The sequence below is a fragment of the Cryptomeria japonica genome, chromosome 8 (assembly GCF_030272615.1).
Source record: "Cryptomeria japonica chromosome 8, Sugi_1.0, whole genome shotgun sequence".
In the NCBI taxonomy this organism is placed as follows: domain Eukaryota; kingdom Viridiplantae; phylum Streptophyta; class Pinopsida; order Cupressales; family Cupressaceae; genus Cryptomeria; species Cryptomeria japonica.
The window spans coordinates 668801469-668808189 of NC_081412.1; positions in this window are offsets into that span (position 1 = coordinate 668801469).

Sequence of the window (6721 nt, forward strand, 5' to 3'; positions counted from 1 at the left end):
TATTGTTAACTTATTACATTCACCATACATGTTGGATCAATCATCAATGAGAACCCCTCGTGAGAGTATGTCTTCGACCTTTGCAGGTGATATATAGACTTATAGTGGGCCATCAGGTGTTTCAAATTTCAATTTCCAATAGTCTCACTAGGATCAAAGCCAAAGGTAATCCATATTGCATAGGTCCTTAGGAGGTGTAGGTTTATCAATAAGATTCACCACATTATTTATAAATAAAATTATATTAATTAAAATTTATATTAAACTAAATTTATGTTGAACTTTTATATATATTTTTAGTCTTTATTTATTTATTAAATTAAAATTTATATTACACTAAATTTATGTTGAACTTTTATATATATTTTAAAACTATTTTTTAAAATTATATATCGTAAACATATTTTTAAAGAATTTTGTTAAACTTTAAATTAATATTTTAGATTTAATATTGTGAATGTTTTCTTTTTTATATTAAACTTTTACCTTACAAATTGTATATCAAAATTTATATTTTTATTTAGTTATTTGTTTTATTCTAGAAATTAAGTTTCATGTTCTATACTATTTTTGAATTTCATATTTTTACAAATAATATTAACATTATATTTTTAATAGTTATCTCAAACTATTGCACATCTTTAAATGTCTCTTATTATGGGACTGACGACATCTGACAACAAGTACCATCGTCCATTGGATGACCAAAGATCAACACCTTAAGGTGGATTTCGGCACGAATGTGAGAAGTGAACACATTTGTGAGAACTTCGCCAGGAATTGAACATTTTAAATTTAATTAAATATAATTAAGTCTTTAAAGCTCTTTTTCGGGCGGAAGTTTAAAATGATTAAACAAACTTAAAAAATAGTCTCGAAAAGTGACACAAGTATGGTGACGTGCCCGAAAAATGGCAGAAGTCATGGGACCCATGACATCTGACAACGTGTACCATCGTTCGTTGGATGAGTAAAGATCAAGAACTTAGGGTGGATTTTGGCCCTAATGTGATAAGTGAACACACTTGTGAGAATTTCGCCTGGAATTGGACATTTTAAATTTAATTAAATTAAAATATAATTAAGTCTATAAAGCTCTTTTTCGGGCGGAAGTTTAAAATGATTAAACAAACTTTAAAAACAGACTCGAAAAGTGACACGAGTATGGTGACGTGCCCGAAAAATGGTAGAAGTCATGGGACCCACAACATTTGACAACAGGTACCATCGTCCATTGGATGAGCAAAGATCAATGGCTTAGGGTGGATTTCGGCCTGAATGTGGGAAGTTAACATATTTGTAAGAACTTTGCGGAATTGAACATTTTAAATTTAATTAAATATAATTAAGTCTATAAAGCTCTTTTTCAGGCAGAAGTTTAAAATGATTAAACAAACAAAAAAAAGACCCGAAAAGTGACACAAGTATGGTCATTGGTGACGTGCCCGAAAAATGACAGAAGTCATGGGACCCACGACATCTAACAACAGGTACCATCGTCTGTTGGATGAGCAAAGATCGATGGCTTAGGGTTGATTTCAGCCTGAATGTGGGAAGTGAACACATTTGTGAGAACTTCACTCGGAATTGAACTTTTTAAATATAATTAAGTCTATAAAGTTGTTTTCTTGGCGGAAATTTAAAATGATTAAATAGACTTAAAAAACAGTCCCGAAAAGTGACACGAGTATGGTGACGTGCCTAAAAAATGGCAAAAGTCATGGACCCATGACATCTGACAACAGGTACCATCGTCTGTTGGATGAGCAAAGATCAATGACTTAGGGTGGATTTTGGCCCGAATGTGGGAAGTGAACACATTTGTGAGAACTTCGCCCAAAATTGAACATTTTACATTTAATGTCCTCAGAATTTATACTGAAGTAATGAATGTTTTGTCCTTCAACATCAAATACTTATTAATAATAATTAATAAAATTACAACATGATTCTAGATATTTTGCCCTTTAGGTATTACTTTTGTACTTTTCATAGTTTTCAAAATAAGAAACTCATAAATCATAATCGTATTTCATTTCATGGACAAACCAGTAAATCGAGGGAGATTCAGAAACAACTACTAGATTGACGAATGCAAGTTGCAACAGAGATTGGTTGCGCCAATCTAGTGAAATAGAAATTCTGGGTAAAATCTAGAACACCTACATCCCGCCTTTTTTTCTTTTTTTAATCTCATGGTCCAATTCGAGGGTTAGCATTTTCAGGTTTTTATCTAGCATTATTTTGAATTATTAACAATAACAACGATGGGGAAAACGGGAAGTAGTAGTTCAACATGAAGCCAAGTTAAAAAAAAATGTACCTAACCGAACTGGTTAAAACACCAAGTTTCACTGATGAATACCATGATATTTATGACCTTTCTATCCATGGTGAAAAGCGTATCATAGATATTAGATATGCATTGTCTAGTAAGGTGGCAGATGCATGCATGGCAAAATTTACTGTTTTGAACCCAATGTTAAAACAAAGAACATATAAAATCGCATCGTGGGATGCTGGATTGGGAAGCATGGTGTTACTTGAAGTATTCCCTTGCCTTGATTTTTTCATGGTCTGTGCCGAAATTATGATGAAGATAAAAAATCAATTGTCAATAAAAATACAAAAGAAGAAATTCTATCCATAAACGAGGGAGAATTTGCTTGTTTGTTGAACCTAGGATTTGAAGCCCAAAACTCAAATGTCCAAATTGACCTTGGAAAGCTGGCAGGGAATTATGAGAGTCTCGATCCAAGTCATAGAAATTCATTTATCAAAGCTCTAATAAAGAGTGGTACTATTATTGTGTTGGATCAGAATCATAAGCCTCCTTATGATTCTAACATTTTTGTTCCATGGGTTGGGGATACTATTTCCTTGCTATCGTTTTGCCTGGGATTGAAAAATGATAGGGAAGTGGGTGCAAGCCTTCTTGAAATGATTTATAATATCCATTGTGTAGGTCAACTAGTAAGATATAATTTTATTGAGCACATTGTTAAATCCATGCAAAAACAATTACTAATGATCAAAAAAGGTTCCTATGAGACATTTAGGTTCTCAACCTACTTGTGCTATCTCCTTCTATCCAAGTATCGTGCAATATTCGAAACCAACAAGCTTCAAATTATGAACTATAAGATTGATGAGAAGAATGGGAAGAGAATAGAGTGTCCAATATATGAATGGACACCAAAGATAAGGATGCATGATAATAGAAAGAACTACAACCATTTTGTAGACTTCTTTTTGGCACCAATGTATAATGAAATTACAAGCACTCCAATGCCTAGGTTGCCTATGTCTTGTAGAGATTGCATTCAACTCGGAAGTCAAATAGAATTGGCTGAATGGTTCTTCATGGAAGAATTCACTATGTTAAGGTTTTACGGATTGGCAGTAAAACCATACAGACTTCCAATACATGTGACATAGAGGGTATTTGCATTGGAGTATGTACGACAATTGGAGAGCACATATAGGCACTTCCATGGTTAGCAAAAGAAGAGCATATTTCCTTCCTTGCCTTTCTCATGTGGAGGGTTCACATTTGAGAAAAAAACAATTCAATGTGGCACGTGATTTTTTAATAGTTTTTAACTTTGGTGAAGAGGGTCTCTGGCAATATGATCCAATCGGTGTACTAGTTCAAGAAAGGCTTAAGAAAAATGGGAACTCTTCAACATTATGTCAACATGAAAGTAAACCATTGCTAAAAAATCTTAGAAACATGGACTCCTGGGATGAGGTAAAAAAGAGATGGAGAAAATTGTAGCTGACAATAGCATTTCAACAGAAGAAATTTCATCACATATTATGACATTGCACAGACAGAGGACAATAGAGGAGGGTTAGGGCATCCAAAATAGGAGGTCCTACAATTTCTACCAAAAATTTGCTAATCCATCTAACAAATCTATTCCCAAAACAATTCTGCAAGAATGTAAAGATTGTTTTTGAACTGAAACCAAAATAAATGATTTTTGGACTATGAGGAAGAATCTGGGTGAACCAAAGACCAGTGCAGAATTTGAGACCATTGACGAGGATGGAGAGTTTAGAAAATTGTGGAATATGGAGCATCCCACAACAACATATGACATGAGTGAAGATGATGATGAGTATGAGGTTGAGCCCACTCCAGCAACTACTACAGTCCCTAAAAGATTAGGTGGAGTCAATGAGTCCATGAAAGAAAAATATAGCAAAGGGAAAGCATTGTGGAAAAAATGGGTTTTGAAGGTGGTGGTATAGGTCACAGAGGAGAGGGCATTTGGTATCCACTTTAGGTACAACTTCCATCAGATTCAAAATCAAAAGCTCCTATTAAACCAGTCAATGGACTTGATTTTTAGATTTATCACAGATAAGTACTGCTCACTACCCTCAGGGTCCATCTACATTTGTTTCAAGTTCAAATCCACAACCACCTATTAATCTACATCATGGTATTCCCATTGGTGGTGAATCAAGTGCCACTGCCACAGGTGGAGAATCTGGGGATAGCATTCCCATTATTGTTCAGTCAAGTGACGTTGTGATTGGTGGGGTTGGCATGGGTACTACTACTGATACTAGTTGTCTTGGTGTTGGACAAGGGCTACAACAAAATATCTCTCACAAGAGGCCACTAGTGTTAGATACTCATACTATTCAGAATCCTATATCAAATGCCACTAACACTACAAAACAATCATTTGCAGCTTTAGATCACACACCTAAAAAAATTATGAAAACTACACATGAAAGTGTCAGTGGGAGTGGGACAAGATCAGGAATTGTTGTTGGTAATCCTAGTCAAGCAATAGTTAAAACCATAGGAATAAGTGGAATTGGAGCCTCTGGTATTTCTATGTCACCTTTCAAACATTCAATTGCTTCAGCAAGCCCAAATTTTCAATTTCGTGATTAGTATGAAAAATATGAACACACAACAAAAGAAAATAAAGAAAAAAAGAAAGCATTTCATAGGGGTGCCTTGACTAAAGTTTTAGATGAACAACTTGCAAGGAACAGGGTATTTCCAACATATGACCCACATAAAGATATGATGGAGTTCATGGTTGTTATGCCCCTAGCCACAACTAAAGATAAAAATCCACCAACAGTTAGATAGATCCCTCTGAATTTCAAGTTAGCACCCTCCAAATGGATTTTTCCAAAGTACATAATGTGGACAAATTAATGTGTCAAAAATTACTAATGAAGTGGTCTACACTTCACTGCTAAAGGTAGAGATAGAAAAAAATAAACTAGAAAAACAAATAGAAAAGCTACAAGCAGACCTGGCAAACGAAAAATCAAGGAGGAAAGTAGCAGATAATAAGTGCAATGATTTACAGAAAAGGATAAAAAATTTGGGCTCTGCAGTAGAAATTGCAGAGCAGGAGAAGATGGATGCAAAATTGAAGGACCTGACAGAAAAACTGGCTAAAAGCAGTAAAATGATCGATGAGGAAAGAGCTAGTTTTAAAAAAAAATACAAAAGTTATGAGTTTGTTGCTGCCGAAATAAGAAAAACACAGGACCTATTGGATCATGGGAAGGAAAAAGAAAAACATTTCCAATAGGAAGTAGAGGAAGAAAGAAAAAAATGTGCACAAATGAAAGAAGACCTGCACAATGCAAATGATAAAATAAAAACTTTGGAGGATAGATTGAAAGATAATATGAAAAATACAACAAAGTATATACAAGAAAACATTTGGCGGCAAATAATGCAGAGGAGTGACAAGTTGTGTGAATGGTTTGTGTAGACACCTAAAATTGTCTTGTCTAATTAAACAAATATCCTTATTTATTTAATTATTTTAGCCTAATTCTTCTATTAATTAAATAAATCTTTATTTATTTAATTAATTCATTTATCCTCTTTTAAGCCTTTCCTTATTTAAATAAATACTTTTATTTATTTAAATTATCTTTTTCCTAAATTAAATAAATACTTTTATTTATTTAATTGATCCCACTTCTATTAATTAGATAAATATTTATTTATTTAATTATTTCATTAGCCTTTTCTATCTATGACACGTGTCACTCATCTCTTAGTTCCTACACTACCTACCCTCTCATTATTTACTTATTTCTTTTACCTACCCTTTAATCCTAGCCGACCATTTATCTTTTACACCTCTCAATCTTATCCCTCTATTTCTTATAGTGTCTTCTATATAAGGAGATGCTTCTTTCATTATTAACCCTAACAAGTTATTCAACTCCCCAACTACGCTTTCAAATTTTCATATGCGATCAAGCCTACTTGCAACCACATTTCCGTTCTTTGTAGAGCTCTTGTGCACACATAAAATCTGAGAGCAAATATATGAAGCAAGATCAATGGAGATAGGAAGAATGAAGATTCAAACCCTATTGGACGTGTGATGGTATAATCTTTGTGATTTCATTTGATTTGCATTGTCTTAGGTAATCTTCATATGTTATGGTGGATCTTTGTTGTTGTTAGGTTAGGGTTTTGTGGTTGAATCTATTTAGTCTTTCAATATTGTTGTTTCCACTTTTCACCATAAACAGTTTGAATTGAATGGAAGTCTGAGAGTAGTTTATATGAAAATCAAAGGGCACTTTGAGAAGAGCATACATGTTTATTCAAAAGAGGATATGGCAAAAAAGATTATGTAAGAAGTCTACAAAACCAGTGACAGCTACTTGGCATCCAAGGGAATTAAGAGCCGCATTGATGCCACAATTAAGACAT